Source organism: Camelus dromedarius, chromosome X, assembly GCF_036321535.1.
Source record: "Camelus dromedarius isolate mCamDro1 chromosome X, mCamDro1.pat, whole genome shotgun sequence".
Classification (NCBI taxonomy): Eukaryota; Metazoa; Chordata; class Mammalia; order Artiodactyla; family Camelidae; genus Camelus; species Camelus dromedarius.
This window is the reverse complement of record NC_087472.1, coordinates 68,550,441-68,575,541: the sequence shown is the minus strand read 5'-3', so window position 1 is coordinate 68,575,541 and position 25,101 is coordinate 68,550,441.

The following is a 25,101-nucleotide window of genomic DNA, read 5'->3' as shown; positions in this document are numbered from 1 at the left end:
TCTCCTGCAACCAGTTCCCTTAATGCTAGATGAAAGAACGTCTCTACACATGCTGAGTTCTGAGAGAAAAATGTGTGTGAAAGCCGTCCTACACCTAGCTTGTTGGGAACACAAAGTTTGTATACAGTTGCAAACTACTCTCCATACATATATAAGGGGAGGTAGTAGCTCCAACTCGGTTTCACAATGAAAACTGCAGGATCTTCAAACCGGCACTAGGAAACACACAGGTAAACCTGAGTAAAAGTTTCTCCTGCAACCCGTTCCATTAGTTCTAGATTAACGAACGTCTCTCCACATGCTCAGTTCTGAGAGATAAGTGTGTGTGAATGCCGTCATTCACCTAGCTTGTTGGGAACACAAAGTTTCTATACAGTTGCAAACACCTCTCTTTTCAAATATAAGGGGTGGTATTAGCTCCAACTCGGTTTTACAGTGAAATCTGCAGGAACATCAAACCGGCACTAGGAAAAACACTGAGAAACCTGAGTAAAAGTTTCTCCTGCAAACCCTTCCCTTTGTGCTAGATGAACGAACGTCTCTCCACATGCTCATTTCTGAGAGATAAGTGTGTGTGAAAGCCGTCCTTCACCTAGCTTGTTGGGAACTCAAAGTTTCTGTACAGTTGCAATCTACTCTCCATACATAAATATGGGGAGGTACTAGCTCCAACTCGGTTTCACTGTGAAAACTGCAGGAACTTCAAACGGGCACTAGGAAACACACTGAGAAACCTTAGTAAAAGCTTCTCCTCCAAACCGTTCCCTTTGTGCTAGATGAACGAACGTCTCTCCACATGCTCAGTTCTGAGAGATAAGTGTGTGTGAAAGCTGTCCGTCACCTAGCTTGTTGGGAACACAAACTTTCTATACAGTTGCAAACTACTCTCCATACATATATAGGGAGACGTACTAGCTCCAACTCGATTTCACAGTGAAATCTGCAGGAACATCATACCGGCACTAGGAAACACACTGAGAAACCTGAGTAAAAGTTTCTCCTGCAACCCGTTCCCTTAGTGCTAGATGAACGAACGTCTCTGCACATGCTCAGTTCTGACAGATAAGTGTGTGTAAAAGCCGTTCTTCAACTAGCTTGTTGGGAATACAAAGTTTCTATACAGTTGCAAACTACTCTCCATACATATATATGGAGACGTAATAGCTCCAACTCGGTTTTACAGTGAAAATTGCAGGAACTTAATACCGGCACTTGGAAACACACTGAGAAACCTGAGTAAAAGTTTCACATGCAACCCGTTCCCATTGTGCTAGATGAACGAACGTCTCTCCAAATGCTCAGTTCTGAGAGATAAGTGTGTGTGAATGCCGTCATTCACCTAGCTTGTTGGGAACACAAAGTTTATATACAGTTGCAAACACCTCTCCATACATTTATATGGGGAGGTACTAGCTCCAACCCGGTTTTACAGTGAAAACTGCAGGAAATTCAAACCGGCACTAGAAAACACACTGAGAGTCCTGAGTAAAAGTTTCTCCTGCAACCCGTTCCCTTTGTGCTAGATGAACGAACGTCTCTCCACATGCTCAGTTCTGATAGATAAGTGTGTGTGAAAGCCGTCCTTCACCTAGCTTGTTGGGAACACAAAGTTTCTATACAGTTGCAAACACCTCTCTATTCAAATATAAGGGGTGGTATTAGCTCCAACTCGGTTTTACAGTGAAATCTGCAGGAACATCAAACCGGCACTAGGAAAAACACTGAAAAACCTGAGTAAAAGTTTCTCCTGCAAACCCTTCCCTTTGTGCTAGATGAACAAACGTCTCTCCACATGCTCATTTCTGAGAGATAAGTGTGTGTGAAAGCCGTCCTTCACCTAGCTTGTTGGGAACACAAAGTTTCTGTACAGTTGCAATCTACTCTCCATACATAAATATGGGGAGGTACGAGCTCCAACTCGGTTTCACTGTGAAAACTGCAGGAACTTCAAACCGGCACTAGGAAACACGCTGAGAAACCTTAGTAAAAGCTTCTCCTCCAAACCGTTCCCTTTGTGCTAGATGAACGAACGTCTCTCCACATGCTCAATTCTGAGAGATAATTGTGTGTGAAAGCTGTCCGTCACCTAGCTTGTTGGGAACACAAACTTTCTATACAGTTGCAAACTACTCTCCATATATATATATGGAGACGTACTAGCTCCAACTCGGTTTTACAGTGAAAATTGCAGGAACTTAATACCGGCACTTGGAAACATACTGAGAAACCTGAGTAAAAGTTTCACCTGCAACCCGTTCCCATTGTGCTAGATGAACGAACGTCTCTCCACATGCTCAGTTCTGAGACATAAGTGTGTGTGAATGCCGTCATTCACCTAGCTTGTTGGGAACACAAAGTTTCTATACAGTTGCAAACACCTCTCCATACATTTATACGCGGAGGTACTAGCACCAACTCGGTTTTACAGTGAAAACTGCAGGAACTTCAAACCGGCACTAGAAAACCCACTGAGAATCATGAGTAAAAGTTTCTCCTGCAAACCGTTCCCTTTGTGCTAGATGAACGAACGTCTCTCCACATGCTCAGTTCTGATAGATAAGTGTGTGTGAAAGCCGTCCTTCACCTAGCTTGTTGGGAACACAAAGTTTCTATACATTTGCAAACACCTCTCTATTCAAATATAAGGGGTGTTACAAGCTCCAACTCGGTTTTACAGTGAAATCTGCAGTAACATCAAACCGGCACTAGGAAACACACTGAGAAATCTGAGTAAAAGTTTCTCCTGCAAACCGTTCCCTTTGTGCTAGATGAACGAACGTCTCTCCACATGCTCAGTTCTGAGAGATAAGTGTGTGTGAAAGCCGTCCTTCAACAAGCTTGTTGGGAAAACAAAGTTTCTATACAGTTGCAAACTACTCTCCATACATATATATGGAGACGTACTAGCTCCACCTCGGTTTTACAGTGAAAACTGCAGGAACTTCAAACCGGCACTAGGAAACACACTGAGAAACCTGAGTAAAAGTTTCTCCTGCAACCCGTTCCCTTAGTGCTAGATGGACGACCGTCTCTCAACATGCTCAGTTCTGAGAGATAAGTGTGTGTGAAAGCCGTTCTTCAACTAGCTTGTTGGGAACACAAAGTTTCTATACAGTTGCAAACTACTCTCCATACATATATATGGGGACGTACTAGCTCCAACTCGTTTTACAGTGAAATCTGCAGGAACTTCAAACCGGAACTGGGAAACACACTGTGAAACCTGAGTAAAAGTTGCTCCTGCAACACGTTTCCTTTGTGCTAGATGAACGAACGTCTCTCCACATGCTCAATTCTGAGAGATAAGTGTGTGTGAAAGCCGTACTTCACCTAGCTTGTTGGGAACACAAAAATTCTATACAGTTGCAAACTACTCTCCCTACATAAATATGGGGAGGTACTAGCTCCAACTCGGTTTTACAGTGAAATCTGCTGGAACTTCAAACCGGCACTTGGAAATTCACTGAGAAACCTGAGTAAAAGTTTCTCCTGCAACCTGTTCCCTTTGTGCTAGATGAACGAACGTCTCTCCACATGCTCAGTTCTGAGAGGTAAGTGTGTGTGAAAGCCGTACTTCACCTAGCTTGTTGGGAACACAAAGTTTCTATACAGTTGCAAACTACTCTCCATACATATATATGCAGACGTACTAGCTCCACCTCTGTTTTACAGTGAAAACTGCAGGAACTTCAAACCGGCACTTGGAAACACACTGAGAATCCTGAGTAAAAGTTTCTCCTGCAAACCGTTCCCTTTGTGCTAGATGAACGAACGTCCCTCCACATGCTCAGTTCTGAGAGATAAGTTTGTGTGAAAGCCATCCTTCACCTAGCTTGTAGGGAACACAAACTTTCTATACAGTTGCAAACTACACTCCATACATATATAAGGGGAGGTACTACCTCCAACTCGGTTTTACAGTGTAAACTACAGGAAATTCAACCCGACACATGTAAACACACTGAGAATCCTGAGTAAAAGTTTCTCCTGCAACCAGTTCCCTTAATGCTAGATGAAAGAACGTCTCTACACATGCTGAGTTCTGAGAGATAAATGTGTGTGAAAGCCGTCCTACACCTAGCTTGTTGGGAACACAAAGTTTGTATACAGTTGCAAACTACTCTCCATACATATATAAGGGGAGGTAGTAGCTCCAACTCGGTTTCACAATGAAAACTGCAGGATCTTCAAACCGGCACTAGGAAACACACAGGTAAACCTGAGTAAAAGTTTCTCCTGCAACCCGTTCCATTAGTTCTAGATTAACGAACGTCTCTCCACATGCTCAGTTCTGAGAGATAAGTGTGTGTGAATGCCGTCATTCACCTAGCTTGTTGGGAACACAAAGTTTCTATACAGTTGCAAACACCTCTCTTTTCAAATATAAGGGGTGGTATTAGCTCCAACTCGGTTTTACAGTGAAATCTGCAGGAACATCAAACCGGCACTAGGAAAAACACTGAGAAACCTGAGTAAAAGTTTCTCCTGCAAACCCTTCCCTTTGTGCTAGATGAACGAACGTCTCTCCACATGCTCATTTCTGAGAGATAAGTGTGTGTGAAAGCCGTCCTTCACCTAGCTTGTTGGGAACTCAAAGTTTCTGTACAGTTGCAATCTACTCTCCATACATAAATATGGGGAGGTACTAGCTCCAACTCGGTTTCACTGTGAAAACTGCAGGAACTTCAAACGGGCACTAGGAAACACACTGAGAAACCTTAGTAAAAGCTTCTCCTCCAAACCGTTCCCTTTGTGCTAGATGAACGAACGTCTCTCCACATGCTCAGTTCTGAGAGATAAGTGTGTGTGAAAGCTGTCCGTCACCTAGCTTGTTGGGAACACAAACTTTCTATACAGTTGCAAACTACTCTCCATACATATATATGGAGACGTACTAGCTCCAACTCGATTTCACAGTGAAATCTGCAGGAACATCATACCGGCACTAGGAAACACACTGAGAAACCTGAGTAAAAGTTTCTCCTGCAACCCGTTCCCTTAGTGCTAGATGAACGAACGTCTCTGCACATGCTCAGTTCTGACAGATAAGTGTGTGTAAAAGCCGTTCTTCAACTAGCTTGTTGGGAATACAAAGTTTCTATACAGTTGCAAACTACTCTCCATACATATATATGGAGACGTAATAGCTCCAACTCGGTTTTACAGTGAAAATTGCAGGAACTTAATACCGGCACTTGGAAACACACTGAGAAACCTGAGTAAAAGTTTCACCTGCAACCCGTTCCCATTGTGCTAGATGAACGAACGTCTCTCCAAATGCTCACTTCTGAGAGATAAGTGTGTGTGAATGCCGTCATTCACCTAGCTTGTTGGGAACACAAAGTTTATATACAGTTGCAAACACCTCTCCATACATTTATATGGGGAGGTACTAGCTCCAACCCGGTTTTACAGTGAAAACTGCAGGAAATTCAAACCGGCACTAGAAAACACACTGAGAGTCCTGAGTAAAAGTTTCTCCTGCAACCCGTTCCCTTTGTGCTAGATGAACGAACGTCTCTCCACATGCTCAGTTCTGATAGATAAGTGTGTGTTAAAGCCGTCCTTCACCTAGCTTGTTGGGAACACAAAGTTTCTATACAGTTGCAAACACCTCTCTATTCAAATATAAGGGGTGGTATTAGCTCCAACTCGGTTATACAGTGAAATCTGCAGGAACATCAAACCGGCACTAGGAAAAACACTGAAAAACCTGAGTAAAAGTTTCTCCTGCAAACTCTTCCCTTTGTGCTAGATGAACAAACGTCTCTCCACATGCTCATTTCTGAGAGATAAGTGTGTGTGAAAGCCGTCCTTCACCTAGCTTGTTGGGAACACAAAGTTTCTGTACAGTTGCAATCTACTCTCCATACATAAATATGGGGAGGTACGAGCTCTAACTCGGTTTCACTGTGAAAACTGCAGGAACTTCAAACCGGCACTAGGAAACACGCTGAGAAACCTTAGTAAAAGCTTCTCCTCCAAACCGTTCCCTTTGTGCTAGATGAACGAACGTCTCTCCACATGCTCAGTTCTGAGAGAAAAGTGTGTGTGAAAGCCGTCCTTCACCTAGCTTGTAGGGAACACAAAGTTTCTATAAAGTTGCAAACTACTCTCCATACATATAAATGGGGACGTACTAGCTCCAACACGGTTTTACAGTGAAAACTGCAGGAACTTCAAACCTGCACTAGGAAACACACTGAGAAACCTGAGTAAAAGTTTCTCCTGCAACCCGTTCGCTTAGTGCTAGATGAACGACCGTCTCTCCACATGCTCAGTTCTGAGAGATAAGTGTGTGTGAAAGCCGTCCTTCACCTAGCTTGTTGGGAACACAAAGTTTCTATACAGTTCCAAACTACTCTCCATACATATATACGGGGAGGTACTAGCTCCAACTCGGTTTTACAATGAAATCTGCAGGAACTTCAAACCGGCACTAGGAAACACACTGAGAATCCTGAGTAAAAGTTTTTCCTGCATCCCGTTCCCTTAGTGCTAGATGAACGAACGTCTCTCCACATGCTCAGTTCTGAGAGATAAGTGTGTGTGAAAGCCGTCCTTCAACTATCTTGTTGGGAACACAAACTTTCTATACAGTTGCAAACGACTTTCCATACATATATAAGGGGAGGTACTAGCTCCAACTCGGTTTTACAGTGAAATCTGCTGGAACTTGTTACTGGCACTAGGAAACACACTGAGAAAACTGATTAAAAGTTTCCCCTGCAAACCGTTCCTTTGTGCTAAATGAACGAACGTCTCTCCACAGGCTCAGTTCTGATAGATAAGTGTGTGTGAAAGCCGTCCTTCACCTAGCTTATTGGGAACACAAAGTTTCTATACAGTTGCAAACACCTCTCTATTCATATATAAGGGGTGGTACTAGCTCCAACTCATTTTTACAGTGAAATCTGCAGGAAATTCAAACCGGCACTAGGAAACACAATGAGAAACCTGAGTAAAAGTTTCTCCTGCAACCCGTTCCCTTAGTGCTAGATGACCGACCGTCTCTCCACATGCTCAGTTCTGAGTGATAAGTGTGTGTGAAAGGCGTCCTTCAACTAGCTTGATGGGAACACAAAGTTTCAATACATTTGCAAACACCTCTCCATACATATATAAGGGGAGGTACTAGCTCCAACTCGGTTTTACAGTGAAAACTGCAGGAACTTCAAACCGGCACTAGGAAACACACAGAGAAACCTGAGTAAAAGTTTCTCCTGCAACCCGTTCCCTTAGTGCTAGATGAACGAACGTCTCTCCACATGCTCAGTTCTGAGAGATATGTGTGTGTGAAAGCCGTCCTTCACCTAGCTTGTTGGGAACACAAAGTTTCTATACAGTTGCAAACTACTCTCCATACATAAATATGGTGAGGTACTAGCTCCAACTCGGTTTCAAAGTGAAATCTGCAGGAACTTCAAACCGGCACTAGGAAACACACTGAGAAACCTGAGTATAAGTTTCCCCTGCAACCCGTTCCTTTAGTGCTAAATGAACGAAAGTCTCTCCACATGCTCAGTTCTGAGAGATAAGTGTGTGTGAAAGCCGTCCTTCAACTAGCTTGTTGGGAACACAAAGTTTCTATACAGTTGCACACTACTCTCCACACATATATTGAGACGTACTAGCTCCACCTCGGTTTTACAGTGAAAACTGCAGGAACTTCAAACCGGCACTAGGAAACACACTGAGAAACCTGAGTAAAAGTTTCTCCTGCAACCCGTTCACTTTCTGCTAGATGAACGAACGTCTCTCCACATGCTCAGTTCTGAGAGAAAAGTGTGTGTGAAAGCCGTCCTTCACCTAGCTTGTAGGGAACACAAAGTTTCTATAAAGTTGTAAACTACTCTCCACACATATAAATGGGGACGTACTAGCTCCAACACGGTTTTACAGAGAAAACTGCAGGAACTTCAAACCTGCACTAGGAAACACACTGAGAAACCTGAGTAAAAGTTTCTCCTGCAACCCGTTCGCTTAGTGCTAGATGAACGACCGTCTCTCCACATGCTCAGTTCTGAGAGATAAGTGTGTGTGAAAGCCGTCCTTCACCTAGCTTGTTGGGAACACAAAGTTTCTATACAGTTCCAAACTACTCTCCATACATATATACGGGGAGGTACTAGCTCCAACTCGGTTTTACAATGAAATCTGCAGGAACTTCAAACCGGCACTAGGAAACACACTGAGAATCCTGAGTAAAAGTTTTTCCTGCATCCCGTTCCCTTAGTGCTAGATGAACGAACGTCTCTCCATATGCTCAGTTCTGAGAGATAATTGTGTGTGAAAGCCGTCCTTCAACTATCTTGTTGGGAACACAAACTTTCTATACAGTTGCAAACGACTTTCCATACATATATAAGGGGAGGTACTAGCTCCAAATCGGTTTTACAGTGAAATCTGCTGGAACTTGTTACTGGCACTAGGAAACACACTGAGAAACCTGAGTAAAAGTTTCCCCTGCAAACCGTTCCTTTGTGCTAAATGAACGAACGTCTCTCCACAGGCTCAGTTCTGATAGATAAGTGTGTGTGAAAGCCGTCCTTCACCTAGCTTATTGGGAACACAAAGTTTCTATACAGTTGCAAACACCTCTCTATTCATATATAAGGGGTGGTACTAGCTCCAACTCATTTTTACAGTGAAATCTGCAGGAAATTCAAACCGGCACTAGGAAACACACTGAGAAACCTGAGTAAAAGTTTCTCCTGCAACCCGTTCCCTTAGTGCTAGATGACCGACCGTCTCTACACATGCTCAGTTCTGAGTGATAAGTGTGTGTGAAAGCCGTCCTTCAACTAGCTTGATGGGAACACAAAGTTTCAATACATTTGCAAACACCTCTCCATACATATATAAGGGGAGGTACTAGCTCCAAATTGGTTTTACAGTGAAAACTGCAGGAACTTCAAACCGGCACTAGGAAACACACAGAGAAACCTGAGTAAAAGTTTCTCCTGCAACCCGTTCCCTTAGTGCTAGATGAACGAACGTCTCTCCACATGCTCAGTTCTGAGAGATATGTGTGTGTGAAAGCCGTCCTTCACCTAGCTTGTTGGGAACACAAAGTTTCTATACAGTTGCAAACTACTCTCCATACATAAATATGGTGAGGTACTAGCTCCAACTCGGTTTCACAGTGAAATCTGCAGGAACTTCAAACCGGCACTAGGAAACACACTGAGAAACCTGAGTATAAGTTTCCCCTGCAACCCGTTCCTTTAGTGCTAAATGAACGAAAGTCTCTCCACATGCTCAGTTCTGAGAGATAAGTGTGTGTGAAAGCCGTCCTTCAACTAGCTTGTTGGGAACACAAAGTTTCTATACAGTTGCACACTACTCTCCACACATATATTGAGACTTACTAGCTCCACCTCGGTTTTACAGTGAAAACTGCAGGAACTTCAAACCGGCACTAGGAAACACACTGAGAAACCTGAGTAAAAGTTTCCCCTGCAACCAGTTCCCATTGTGCTAGATGAACGAACGTCTCTCCACATGCTCAGTTCTGAGAGATAAGTGTGTGTGAAAGCCGTACTTCACCCAGCTTGTTGGGAACACAAAGATTCTATACAGTTTCAAACTACTCTCCAAACATATATATGGAGACGTACTAGCTCCAACTCGGTTTTTCAGTGAAAACTGCAGGAACTTGTTACCGGCACTAGGAAACACACTGAGAAACCTGAGTAAATGTTTCCCCTGCAACCCGTTCCCTTAGTGCTAGATGAACGAACGTCTCTCCACATGGTCAGTTCTGAGAGATAAGTGTGTGTGAAAGCCGTCCTTCACCTAGCTTGTTGGGAACACAAAGTTTGTATACAGTTGCAAACTACTCGCCATACATATATAAGGGGATGTAGTATCTCCAACTAGGTTTTACAGTGTAAACTGCAGGAACTTCAAACCGGCCCTAGGAAACACACTGAGAAATCTGAGTAAAAGTTTCCCCTGCAACCCGTTCCCTTTGTGCTAGATGAACGAACGTCTCTCCACATGCTCAGTTCTGAGAGATAAGTGTGGGTGAAAGCCGTCCTTCACCTAGCTTGTTGGGAACACAAAGTTTCTATACAGTTGCAAACACCTCTCCATACATATATAAGGGGAGGTACTAGCTCCAACTCGGTTTTACGGTGAAATCTGCAGGAACTTCAAACCGGCACTTGGAAATTGCCTGAGAAACCTGAGTAAAAGTTTCTCCTGCAACCCGTTCACTTTCTGCTAGATGAAAGAACGTCTCTCCACATGCTCAGTTCTGAGAGAAAAGTGTGTGTGAAAGCCGTCCTTCACCTAGCTTGTAGGGAACACAAAGTTTCTATAAAGTTGCAAACTACTATCCATACATATAAATGGTGACGTACTAGCTCCAACACGGTTTTACAGTGAAAACTGCAGGAACTTCAAACCTGCACTAGGAAACACACTGAGAAACCTGAGTAAAAGTTTCTCCTGCAACCCGTTCGCTTCGTGCTAGATGAACGTCCGTCTCTCCACATGCTCAGTTCTGAGAGATAAGTGTGTGTGAAAGCCGTCCTTCACCTAGCTTGTTGGGAACACAAAGTTTCTATACAGTTCCAAACTACTCTCCATACATATATATGGGGAGGTACTAGCTACAACTCGGTTTTACAGTGAAATCTGCAGGAACTTCAACCGGCACTAGGAAACAGACTGAGAAACCTGAGTAAAAGTTTCTCCTGCAACCCGTTCCCTTTGTGCTAGATGAACGAACGTCTCTCCACATGCTCAGTTCTGAGAGATAAGTGTGTGTGAAAGCCGTGCTTCACCTAGCTTGTTGGGAACACAAATTTTCTATACAATTGCAAGAACCTCTATATACATATATAAGGGGAGGTACTAGCTCCAACTCGGTTTTACAATGAAATCTGCAGGAACTTCAAACCGGCACTGGGAAACACACTGAGAATCCTGAGTAAAAGTTTTTCCTGCATCCCGTTCCCTTAGTGCTAGATGAACGAACGTCTCTCCACATGCTCAGTTCTGAGAGATAAGTGTGTGTGAAAGCCGTCCTTCAACTATTTTGTTGGGAACACAAACTTTCTATACAGTTGCAAACGACTTTCCATACATATATAAGGGGAGGTACTAGCTCCAACTCGGTTTTACAGTGAAATCTGCTGGAACTTGTTACTGGCACTAGGAAACACACTGAGAAACCTGAGTAAAACTTTCCCCTGCAAACCGTTCCTTTGTGCTAAATGAACGAACGTCTCTCCACAGGCTCAGTTCTGATAGATAAGTGTGTGTGAAAGCCGTCCTTCACCTAGCTTATTGGGAACACAAAGTTTCTATACAGTTGCAAACACCTCTCTATTCATATATAAGGGGTGGTACTAGCTCCAACTCATTTTTACAGTGAAATCTGCAGGAAATTCAAACCGGCACTAGGAAACACACTGAGAAACCTGAGTAAAAGTTTCTCCTGCAACCCGTTCCCTTTGTGCTAGATGAACGAACGTCTCTCCACATGCTCAGTTCTGAGAGATATGTGTGTGTGAAAGCCGTTTTTCACCTTGCTTGTTGGGAACACAATGTTTCTATACAGTTGCAAACTACTCTCCATACATATATATGCAGACGTACTAGCTCCACCTCGGTTTTACAGTGAAAAGTGCAGGAAATTCAAACCGGCACTAGAAAACACACTGAGAGTCCTGAGTAAAAGTTTCTCCTGCAACCCGTTCCCTTTGTGCTAGATGACCGACCGTCTCTCCACATGCTCAGTTCTGATAGATAAGTGTGTGTGAAAGCCGTCCTTCACATAGCTTGTTGGGAACACAAAGTTTCTATACAGTTGCAAACACCTCTCTATTCAAATATAAGCGGTGGTAGTAGCTCCAACCCGGTTTTACAGTGAAATCTGCAGGAACATCAAACCGGCACTAGGAAAAACACTGAGAAACCTGAGTAAAAGATTCTCCTGCAAACCCTTCCCTTTGTGCTAGATGAACGAACGTCTCTCCACATGCTCATTTCTGAGAGATAAGTGTGTGTGAAAGCCGTCCTTCAACTAGCTTGTTGGGAACACAAAGTTTCTGTACAGTTGCAATCTACTCTCCATACATAAATATGGGGAGGTACAAGCTCCAACTCGGTTTCACTGTGAAAACTGCAGGAACTTCAAACCGGCACTAGGAAACACACTGAGAAACCTTAGTAAAACTTCTCCTCCAAACCGTTCCCTTTGTGCTAGATGAACGAACGTCTCTCCACATGCTCAGTTCTGAGAGATAAGTGTGTGTGAAAGCTGTACGTCTCCTAGCTTGTTGGGAACACAAACTTTCTATACAGTTGCAAACTACTCTCCATACATATATATGGAGACGTACTAGCTCCAACTCGGTTTTACAGTGAAAATTGCAGGAACTTAATACCGGCACTTGGAAACACACTGAGAAACCTGGGTAAAAGTTTCCCCTGCAACCCGTTCCCATTGTGCTAGATGAACGAACGTCTCTCCACATGCTCAGTTCTGAGAGATAAGTGTGTGTGAATGCCGTCATTCACCTAGCTTGTTGGGAACACAAAGTTTCTATACAGTTGCAAACACCTCTCCATACATTTATACGGGGAGGTACTAGCTCCAACACGGTTTTACAGTGAAAAGTGCAGGAAATTCAAACCGGCACTAGAAAACACACTGAGAATCCTGAGTAAAAGTTTCTCCTGCAAACCGTTCCCTTTGTGCTAGATGAACGAACGTCTCTCCACATGCTCAGTTCTGAGAGATAAGTGTGTGTGAAAGCCGTCCTTCAACTATCTTGTTGGGAACACAAACTTTCTATACAGTTGCAAACGACTTTCCATACATATATAAGGGGAGGTACTAGCTCCAACTCGGTTTTACAGTGAAATCTGCTGGAACTTGTTACTGGCACTAGGAAACACACTGAGAAACCTGAGTAAAACTTTCCCCTGCAAACCGTTCCTTTGTGCTAAATGAACGAACGTCTCTCCACAGGCTCAGTTCTGATAGATAAGTGTGTGTGAAAGCCGTCCTTCACCTAGCTTATTGGGAACACAAAGTTTCTATACAGTTGCAAACACCTCTCTATTCATATATAAGGGGTGGTACAAGCTCCAACTCATTTTTACAGTGAAATCTGCAGGAAATTCAAACCGGCACTAGGAAACACACTGAGAAACCTGAGTAAAAGTTTCTCCTGCAACCCGTTCCCTTTGTGCTAGATGAACGAACGTCTCTCCACATGCTCAGTTCTGAGAGATAAGTGTGTGTGAAAGCCGTCCTTCACCTTGCTTGTTGGGAACACAAAGTTTCTATACAGTTGCAAACTACTCTCCATACATATATATGCAGACGTACTAGCTCCACCTCGGTTTTACAGTGAAAACTGCAGGAACTTCAAACCGGCACTACGAAACACACTGAGAAACCTGAGTAAAAGTTTCTCCTGCAACCCGTTCCCTTTGTGCTAGATGAACGAACGTCCCTCCACATGCTCATTTCTGAGAGATAAGTGTGTGTGAAAGCCGTCCTTCACCTAGCTTGTTGGGAACACAAAGTTTCTGTATATTTGCAATTTACTCTCCATACGTAAATATGGGGAGGTACTAGCTCCAACACGATTTTACAGTGAAAAGTGCAGGAAATTCAAACCGGCACTAGAAAACACACTGAGAGTCCTGAGTAAAAGTTTCTCCTGCAACCCGTTCCCTTTGTGCTAGATGAACGAACGTCTCTCCACATGCTCAGGTCTGATAGATAAGTGTGTGTGAAAGCCGTCCTTCACATAGCTTGTTGTGAACACAAAGTTTCTATACAGTTGCAAACACCTCTCTATTCAAATATAAGCGGTGGTAGTAGCTCCAACCCGGTTTTACAGTGAAATCTGCAGGAACATCAAACCGGCACTAGGAAAAACACTGAGAAACCTGAGTAAAAGATTCTCCTGCAAACCCTTCCCTTTGTGCTAGATGAACGAACGTCTCTCCACATGCTCATTTCTGAGAGATAAGTGTGTGTGAAAGCCGTCCTTCACCTAGCTTGTTGGGAACACAAAGTTTCTGTACAGTTGCAATCTACTCTCCATACATAAATATGGGGAGGTACAAGCTCCAACTCGGTTTCACTGTGAAAACTGCAGGAACTTCAAACCGGCACTAGGAAACACACTGAGAAACCTTAGTAAAAGCTTCTCCTCCAAACCGTTCCCTTTGTGCTAGATGAACGAACGTCTCTCCACATGCTCAGTTCTGAGAGATAAGTGTGTGTGAATGCCGTCATTCACCTAGCTTGTTGGGAACACAAAGTTTCTATACAGTTGCAAACACCTCTCCATACATTTATACGGGGAGGTACTAGCTCCAACACGGTTTTACAGTGAAAACTGCAGGAAATTCAAACCGGCACTAGAAAACACACTGAGAATCCTGAGTAAAAGTTTCTCCTGCAAACCGTTCCCTTTGTGCTAGATGAACGAACGTCTCTCCACATGCTCAGTTCTGATAGATAAGTGTGTGTGAAAGACGTCCTTCACCTAGCTTGTTGGGAACACAAAGTTTCTATACAGTTGCAAACACCTCTCTATTCAAATATAAGGGGTGTTACTAGCTCCAACTCGGTTTTACAGTGAAATCTGCAGGAACTTCAAACCGGCACTAGGAAACACACTGAGAAATCTGAGTAAAAGTTTCTCCTGCAAACCGTTCCCTCTGTGCTAGATGAACGAACGTCTCTCCACATGCTCAGTTCTGAGAGATATGTGTGTGTGAAAGCCGTCCTTCAACTAGCTTGTTGGGAACACAAAGTTTCTATACAGTTGCAAACTACTCTCCATACATATATATGGAGACGTACTAGCTCCACATCGGTTTTACAGTGAAAACTGCAGGAAATTCAAACCGGCACTAGGAAACACACTGAGAAACCTGAGTAAAAGTTTCTCTTGCAACCCGTTCCCTTTGTGCTAGATGAAAGACCGTCTCCCAACATGCTCAGTTCTGAGAGATAAGTGTGTGTGAAAGCCGACCTTCACCTAGCTTTTTGGGAACACAAAGTTTCTATACAGCTGCAAACACTTCTCCATACATATATAAGGCGAGGTACAAGCTCCAACTCGGTTTTACAGTGATATCTGCTGGAACTTCAAACCGGCACTAGGAAATTGACTGAGAAACCTGAGTAAAAGTTTCTCCTGCAAACCGTTCCCTTAGTGCTAGATGAAAGAACCTCTCTCCACATGCTCAGTTCTGAGAGATAAGTGTGTGTGAAAGCCGTCCTTCACCTTGCTTGTTGGGAACACAAAATTTCTATACAGTTGCAAACTACTCTCCATACATATATATGGAGATGTACAAGCTCCACCTCGGTTTTACAGTGAAATCTGCAGGAACTTCAAACCGGCACAAGGAAACACACTGAGAAACCTGAGTAAAAGTTGCTCCTGCAAACCGTTCCCTTTGTGCTAGATGAACGAACGTCTCTCCACATGCTCAGTTCTGAGAGATAAGTGTGTGTGAAAGCCGTCCTTCAACTATGCTAGATGAACGAACGTCTCTCCACATGCTCAGTTCTGAGAGATAATTGTGTGTGAAAGCCGTCCTTCAAATAGCTTGTTGGGAACACAAAGTTTCTATACAGTTGCAAACTACTCTCCATACATATATATGGAGAGGTACTAGCTCCAACTCGGTTTTACAGTGAAATCTGCAGGAACTTCAAATCGGCACTTGGAAATTGACTGAGAAATCTGATTAAAAGTTTCTCCTGCAACTCGTTCCTTTGTGCTAGATGAACGAACGTCTCTCCACATGATAAGTTCTGAGAGATAAGTCTGTGTGAAAGCCGTCCTTCAAATAGCTTGTTGGGAACAAAAAGTTTCTATACAGTTGCAAACTACTCTTCATACATATACATGGAGATGTACTAGCTCCACATCAGTTTTACAGTGAAAACTGCAGGAACTTCAAAGCGGTACTAGGAAACACACTGAGAAACCTGAGTAAAAGTTGCTCCTGCAACCCGTTCCCTTTGTACTAGATGAACGAACGTCTCTCCACATGCTCAGTTCTGAGAGATAAGTGTGTGTGAAAGCCGTCCTTAACCTAGATTGTTGGGAACACAAAGGTTCTATAAAGTTGCAAACTACTCTCCATACATAAATATGGGGTGGTACTAGCTCCTACTCTTTTTCACAGTGAAAACTGCAGAAACTTCAAACTGGCACTAGGAAACAAACTGAGAAACCTGAGTAAAAGTTTCTCATGCAACCCGTTCCGTTTATGCTAAATGAACGAACGTCTCTCCACATGCTCAGTTCTAAGAGATAAGTGTGTGTGAAAGCCGTCCTTCACCTAGCTTGTTGGGAACACAAAGTTTCTATACATTAGCAAACTACTCTCCATACATATATATGGAGACGTACAAGCCCCAACTCGGTTTTACAGTGAAAACTGCAGGAACTTCAAACCGGCACTAGGAAACACACTGAGAAAACTGAGTAAAAGTTTCTCCTGCAAGCCGTTCCCTTAGTGCTAGATGAACGAACGTCTCTCCACATGCTCAGTTCTGAGAGATAAGTGTGTGTGAAAGCCGTCCTTCAAATAGCTTGTTGGGAACACAAAGTTTCTATACAGTTGCAAACTACTCTCCATACATATATATGGAGATGTACTAGCTCCACATCGGTTTTACAGTGAATACTGCTGGAACTTCAAACCGGTACAAGGAAACACACTGAGAAACCTGAGTAAAAGTTTCTCCTGCAACCCGTTCCCTTTGTGCTAGATGAACGAAATTCTCTCCACATGCTCAGTTCTGAGAGATAATTGTGTGTGAAAGCCGTCCTTAACCTAGCTTGTTGGGAACACAAAGTTTCTATAAAGTTGCAAACTACTCTCCATACATAAATATGGGGAGGTACTAGCTCCAAATCTTTTTCACAGTGAAAACTGCAGAAAATTCAAACCGGCACTAGGAAACACACTGAGAAACCTGAGTAAAAGTTTCTCCTGCAACCCGTTCCGTTTATGCTAAATGAAGGAACGTCTCTCCACATGCTCAGTTCTGAGAGAAAATTGTGTGTGAAAGCCGTCCTTCAACTAGCTTGTTGGGAACACAAACATTCTATAAAGATGCAAACTACACTCCATACATATATAAAGGGAGGTACTAGCTCCAACTCGGTTTTACAGTGTAAACTGCAGGAAATTCAAACCGACACAAGTAAACACACTGAGAATCCTGAGTAAAAGTTTCTCCTGCAACCCGTTCCCTTAGTGCTAGATGAACGAACGTCTCTCCACATGCTCAGTTCTGAGAGATAAGTGTGTGTGAATGCCGTTCTTCAACTAGCTTGTTGGGAATACAAAGTTTCTATACAGTTGCAAACTACTCTCCATACATATATATGGAGACGTAATAGCTCCAACTCGGTTTTACAGTGAAATTTGCAGGAACTTAATACCGGCACTTGGAAACACACTGAGAAACCTGAGTAAAAGTTTCACCTGCAACCCGTTCCCATTGTGCTAGATGAACGAACGTCTCTCCACATGCTCAGTTCTGAGAGATAAGTGTGTGTGAATGCCGTCATTCACCTAGCTTGTTGGGAACACAAAGTTTCTATACAGTTGCAAACACCTCTCCATACATTTATATGGGGAGGTACTAGCTCCAACTCGGTTTTACAGTGAAAACTGCAGGAAATTCAAACCGGCACTAGAAAACACACTGAGAGTCCTGAGTAAAAGTTTCTCCTGCAACCCGTTCCCTTTGTGCTAGATGAACGAACGTCTCTCCACATGCTCAGTTCTGATAGATAAGTGTGTGTGAAAGCCGTCCTTCACCTAGCTTGTTGGGACACAAAGTTTCTATACAGTTGCAAACACCTCTCTATTCAAATATAAGGGGTGGTATTAGCTCCAACTCGGTTTTACAGTGAAATCTGCAGGAACATCAAACCGGCACTAGGAAAAACACTGAAAAACCTGAGTAAAAGTTTCTCCTGCAAACCCTTCCCTTTGTGCTAGATGAACAAACGTCTCTCCACATGCTCATTTCTGAGAGATAAGTGTGTGTGAAAGCCGTCCTTCACCTAGTTTGTTGGGAACACAAAGTTTCTGTACAGTTGCAATCTACTCTCCATACATAAATATGGGGAGGTACGAGCTCCAACTCGGTTTCACTGTGAAAACTGCAGGAACTTCAAACCGGCACTAGGAAACACGCTGAGAAACCTTAGTAAAAGCTTCTCCTCCAAACCGTTCCCTTTGTGCTAGATGAACGAACGTCTCTCCACATGCTCAATTCTGAGAGATAATTGTGTGTGAAAGCTGTCCGTCACCTAGCTTGTTGGGAACACAAACTTTCTATACAGTTGCAAACTACTCTCCATATATATATATGGAGACGTACTAGCTCCAACTCGGTTTTACAGTGAAAATTGCAGGAACTTAATACCGGCACTTGGAAACATACTGAGAAACCTGAGTAAAAGTTTCACCTGCAACCCGTTCCCATTGTGCTAGATGAACGAACGTCTCTCCACATGCTCAGTTCTGAGACATAAGTGTGTGTGAATGCCGTCATTCACCTAGCTTGTTGGGAACACAAAGTTTCTATACAGTTGCAAACACCTCTCCATACATTTATACGCGGAGGTACTAGCTCCAACTCGGTTTTACAGTGAAAACTGCAGGAACTTCAAACCGGCACTAGAAAACCCACTGAGAATCCTGAGTAAAAGTTTCTCCTGCAAACCGTTCCCTTTGTGCTAGATGAACGAACGTCTCTCCACATGCTCAGTTCTGATAGATAAGTGTGTGTGAAAGCCGTCCTTCACCTAGCTTGTTGGGAACACAAAGTTTCTATACATTTGCAAACACCTCTCTATTCAAATATAAGGGGTGTTACAAGCTCCAACTCGGTTTTACAGTGAAATCTGCAGTAACTTCAAACCGGCACTAGGAAACACACTGAGAAATCTGAGTAAAAGTTTCTCCTGCAAACCGTTCCCTTTGTGCTAGATGAACGAACGTCTCTCCACATGCTCAGTTCTGAGAGATAAGTGTGTGTGAAAGCCGTCCTTCAACAAGCTTGTTGGGAAAACAAAGTTTCTATACAGTTGCAAACTACTCTCCATACATATATATGGAGACGTACTAGCTCCACCTCGGTTTTACAGTGAAAACTGCAGGAACTTCAAACCGGCACTAGGAAACACACTGAGAAACCTGAGTAAAAGTTTCTCCTGCAACCCGTTCCCTTAGTGCTAGATGGACGACCGTCTCTCAACATGCTCAGTTCTGAGAGATAAGTGTGTGTGAAAGCCGTTCTTCAACTAGCTTGTTGGGAACACAAAGTTTCTATACAGTTGCAAACTACTCTCCATACATATATATGGGGACGTACTAGCTCCAACTCGTTTTACAGTGAAATCTGCAGGAACTTCAAACCGGAACTGGGAAACACACTGTGAAACCTGAGTAAAAGTTGCTCCTGCAACACGTTTCCTTTGTGCTAGATGAACGAACGTCTCTCCACATGCTCAATTCTGAGAGATAAGTGTGTGTGAAAGCCGTACTTCACCTAGCTTGTTGGGAACACAAAAATTCTATACAGTTGCAAACTACTCTCCCTACATAAATATGGGGAGGTACTAGCTCCAACTCGGTTTTACAGTGAAATCTGCTGGAACTTCAAACCGGCACTTGGAAATTCACTGAGAAACCTGAGTAAAAGTTTCTCCTGCAACCTGTTCCCTTTGTGCTAGATGAACGAACGTCTCTCCACATGCTCAGTTCTGAGAGGTAAGTGTGTGTGAAAGCCGTACTTCACCTAGCTTGTTGGGAACACAAAGTTTCTATACAGTTGCAAACTACTCTCCATACATATATATGCAGATGTACTAGCTCCACCTCTGTTTTACAGTGAAAACTGCAGGAACTTCAAACCGGCACTTGGAAACACACTGAGAATCCTGAGTAAAAGTTTCTCCTGCAAACCGTTCCCTTTGTGCTAGATGAACGAACGTCCCTCCACATGCTCAGTTCTGAGAGATAAGTTTGTGTGAAAGCCATCCTTCACCTAGCTTGTAGGGAACACAAACTTTCTATACAGTTGCAAACTACACTCCATACATATATAAGGGGAGGTACTACCTCCAACTCGGTTTTACAGTGTAAACTACAGGAAATTCAACCCGACACATGTAAACACACTGAGAATCCTGAGTAAAAGTTTCTCCTGCAACCAGTTCCCTTAATGCTAGATGAAAGAACGTCTCTACACATGCTGAGTTCTGAGAGAAAAATGTGTGTGAAAGCCGTCCTACACCTAGCTTGTTGGGAACACAAAGTTTGTATACAGTTGCAAACTACTCTCCATACATATATAAGGGGAGGTAGTAGCTCCAACTCGGTTTCACAATGAAAACTGCAGGATCTTCAAACCGGCACTAGGAAACACACAGGTAAACCTGAGTAAAAGTTTCTCCTGCAACCCGTTCCATTAGTTCTAGATTAACGAACGTCTCTCCACATGCTCAGTTCTGAGAGATAAGTGTGTGTGAATGCCGTCATTCACCTAGCTTGTTGGGAACACAAAGTTTCTATACAGTTGCAAACACCTCTCTTTTCAAATATAAGGGGTGGTATTAGCTCCAACTCGGTTTTACAGTGAAATCTGCAGGAACATCAAACCGGCACTAGGAAAAACACTGAGAAACCTGAGTAAAAGTTTCTCCTGCAAACCCTTCCCTTTGTGCTAGATGAACGAACGTCTCTCCACATGCTCATTTCTGAGAGATAAGTGTGTGTGAAAGCCGTCCTTCACCTAGCTTGTTGGGAACTCAAAGTTTCTGTACAGTTGCAATCTACTCTCCATACATAAATATGGGGAGGTACTAGCTCCAACTCGGTTTCACTGTGAAAACTGCAGGAACTTCAAACGGGCACTAGGAAACACACTGAGAAACCTTAGTAAAAGCTTCTCCTCCAAACCGTTCCCTTTGTGCTAGATGAACGAACGTCTCTCCACATGCTCAGTTCTGAGAGATAAGTGTGTGTGAAAGCTGTCCGTCACCTAGCTTGTTGGGAACACAAACTTTCTATACAGTTGCAAACTACTCTCCATACATATATAGGGAGACGTACTAGCTCCAACTCGATTTCACAGTGAAATCTGCAGGAACATCATACCGGCACTAGGAAACACACTGAGAAACCTGAGTAAAAGTTTCTCCTGCAACCCGTTCCCTTAGTGCTAGATGAACGAACGTCTCTGCACATGCTCAGTTCTGACAGATAAGTGTGTGTAAAAGCCGTTCTTCAACTAGCTTGTTGGGAATACAAAGTTTCTATACAGTTGCAAACTACTCTCCATACATATATATGGAGACGTAATAGCTCCAACTCGGTTTTACAGTGAAAATTGCAGGAACTTAATACCGGCACTTGGAAACACACTGAGAAACCTGAGTAAAAGTTTCACATGCAACCCGTTCCCATTGTGCTAGATGAACGAACGTCTCTCCAAATGCTCAGTTCTGAGAGATAAGTGTGTGTGAATGCCGTCATTCACCTAGCTTGTTGGGAACACAAAGTTTATATACAGTTGCAAACACCTCTCCATACATTTATATGGGGAGGTACTAGCTCCAACCCGGTTTTACAGTGAAAACTGCAGGAAATTCAAACCGGCACTAGAAAACACACTGAGAGTCCTGAGTAAAAGTTTCTCCTGCAACCCGTTCCCTTTGTGCTAGATGAACGAACGTCTCTCCACATGCTCAGTTCTGATAGATAAGTGTGTGTGAAAGCCGTCCTTCACCTAGCTTGTTGGGAACACAAAGTTTCTATACAGTTGCAAACACCTCTCTATTCAAATATAAGGGGTGGTATTAGCTCCAACTCGGTTTTACAGTGAAATCTGCAGGAACATCAAACCGGCACTAGGAAAAACACTGAAAAACCTGAGTAAAAGTTTCTCCTGCAAACCCTTCCCTTTGTGCTAGATGAACAAACGTCTCTCCACATGCTCATTTCTGAGAGATAAGTGTGTGTGAAAGCCGTCCTTCACCTAGCTTGTTGGGAACACAAAGTTTCTGTACAGTTGCAATCTACTCTCCATACATAAATATGGGGAGGTACGAGCTCCAACTCGGTTTCACTGTGAAAACTGCAGGAACTTCAAACCGGCACTAGGAAACACGCTGAGAAACCTTAGTAAAAGCTTCTCCTCCAAACCGTTCCCTTTGTGCTAGATGAACGAACGTCTCTCCACATGCTCAATTCTGAGAGATAATTGTGTGTGAAAGCTGTCCGTCACCTAGCTTGTTGGGAACACAAACTTTCTATACAGTTGCAAACTACTCTCCATATATATATATGGAGACGTACTAGCTCCAACTCGGTTTTACAGTGAAAATTGCAGGAACTTAATACCGGCACTTGGAAACATACTGAGAAACCTGAGTAAAAGTTTCACCTGCAACCCGTTCCCATTGTGCTAGATGAACGAACGTCTCTCCACATGCTCAGTTCTGAGACATAAGTGTGTGTGAATGCCGTCATTCACCTAGCTTGTTGGGAACACAAAGTTTCTATACAGTTGCAAACACCTCTCCATACATTTATACGCGGAGGTACTAGCACCAACTCGGTTTTACAGTGAAAACTGCAGGAACTTCAAACCGGCACTAGAAAACCCACTGAGAATCATGAGTAAAAGTTTCTCCTGCAAACCGTTCCCTTTGTGCTAGATGAACGAACGTCTCTCCACATGCTCAGTTCTGATAGATAAGTGTGTGTGAAAGCCGTCCTTCACCTAGCTTGTTGGGAACACAAAGTTTCTATACATTTGCAAACACCTCTCTATTCAAATATAAGGGGTGTTACAAGCTCCAACTCGGTTTTACAGTGAAATCTGCAGTAACATCAAACCGGCACTAGGAAACACACTGAGAAATCTGAGTAAAAGTTTCTCCTGCAAACCGTTCCCTTTGTGCTAGATGAACGAACGTCTCTCCACATGCTCAGTTCTGAGAGATAAGTGTGTGTGAAAGCCGTCCTTCAACAAGCTTGTTGGGAAAACAAAGTTTCTATACAGTTGCAAACTACTCTCCATACATATATATGGAGACGTACTAGCTCCACCTCGGTTTTACAGTGAAAACTGCAGGAACTTCAAACCGGCACTAGGAAACACACTGAGAAACCTGAGTAAAAGTTTCTCCTGCAACCCATTCCCTTAGTGCTAGATGGACGACCGTCTCTCAACATGCTCAGTTCTGAGAGATAAGTGTGTGTGAAAGCCGTTCTTCAACTAGCTTGTTGGGAACACAAAGTTTCTATACAGTTGCAAACTACTCTCCATACATATATATGGGGACGTACTAGCTCCAACTCGTTTTACAGTGAAATCTGCAGGAACTTCAAACCGGAACTGGGAAACACACTGTGAAACCTGAGTAAAAGTTGCTCCTGCAACACGTTTCCTTTGTGCTAGATGAACGAACGTCTCTCCACATGCTCAATTCTGAGAGATAAGTGTGTGTGAAAGCCGTACTTCACCTAGCTTGTTGGGAACACAAAAATTCTATACAGTTGCAAACTACTCTCCCTACATAAATATGGGGAGGTACTAGCTCCAACTCGGTTTTACAGTGAAATCTGCTGGAACTTCAAACCGGCACTTGGAAATTCACTGAGAAACCTGAGTAAAAGTTTCTCCTGCAACCTGTTCCCTTTGTGCTAGATGAACGAACGTCTCTCCACATGCTCAGTTCTGAGAGGTAAGTGTGTGTGAAAGCCGTACTTCACCTAGCTTGTTGGGAACACAAAGTTTCTATACAGTTGCAAACTACTCTCCATACATATATATGCAGACGTACTAGCTCCACCTCTGTTTTACAGTGAAAACTGCAGGAACTTCAAACCGGCACTTGGAAACACACTGAGAATCCTGAGAAAAAGTTTCTCCTGCAAACCGTTCCCTTTGTGCTAGATGAACGAACGTCCCTCCACATGCTCAGTTCTGAGAGATAAGTTTGTGTGAAAGCCATCCTTCACCTAGCTTGTAGGGAACACAAACTTTCTATACAGTTGCAAACTACACTCCATACATATATAAGGGGAGGTACTACCTCCAACTCGGTTTTACAGTGTAAACTACAGGAAATTCAACCCGACACATGTAAACACACTGAGAATCCTGAGTAAAAGTTTCTCCTGCAACCAGTTCCCTTAATGCTAGATGAAAGAACGTCTCTACACATGCTGAGTTCTGAGAGATAAATGTGTGTGAAAGCCGTCCTACACCTAGCTTGTTGGGAACACAAAGTTTGTATACAGTTGCAAACTACTCTCCATACATATATAAGGGGAGGTAGTAGCTCCAACTCGGTTTCACAATGAAAACTGCAGGATCTTCAAACCGGCACTAGGAAACACACAGGTAAACCTGAGTAAAAGTTTCTCCTGCAACCCGTTCCATTAGTTCTAGATTAACGAACGTCTCTCCACATGCTCAGTTCTGAGAGATAAGTGTGTGTGAATGCCGTCATTCACCTAGCTTGTTGGGAACACAAAGTTTCTATACAGTTGCAAACACCTCTCTTTTCAAATATAAGGGGTGGTATTAGCTCCAACTCGGTTTTACAGTGAAATCTGCAGGAACATCAAACCGGCACTAGGAAAAACACTGAGAAACCTGAGTAAAAGTTTCTCCTGCAAACCCTTCCCTTTGTGCTAGATGAACGAACGTCTCTCCACATGCTCATTTCTGAGAGATAAGTGTGTGTGAAAGCCGTCCTTCACCTAGCTTGTTGGGAACTCAAAGTTTCTGTACAGTTGCAATCTACTCTCCATACATAAATATGGGGAGGTACTAGCTCCAACTCGGTTTCACTGTGAAAACTGCAGGAACTTCAAACGGGCACTAGGAAACACACTGAGAAACCTTAGTAAAAGCTTCTCCTCCAAACCGTTCCCTTTGTGCTAGATGAACGAACGTCTCTCCACATGCTCAGTTCTGAGAGATAAGTGTGTGTGAAAGCTGTCCGTCACCTAGCTTGTTGGGAACACAAACTTTCTATACAGTTGCAAACTACTCTC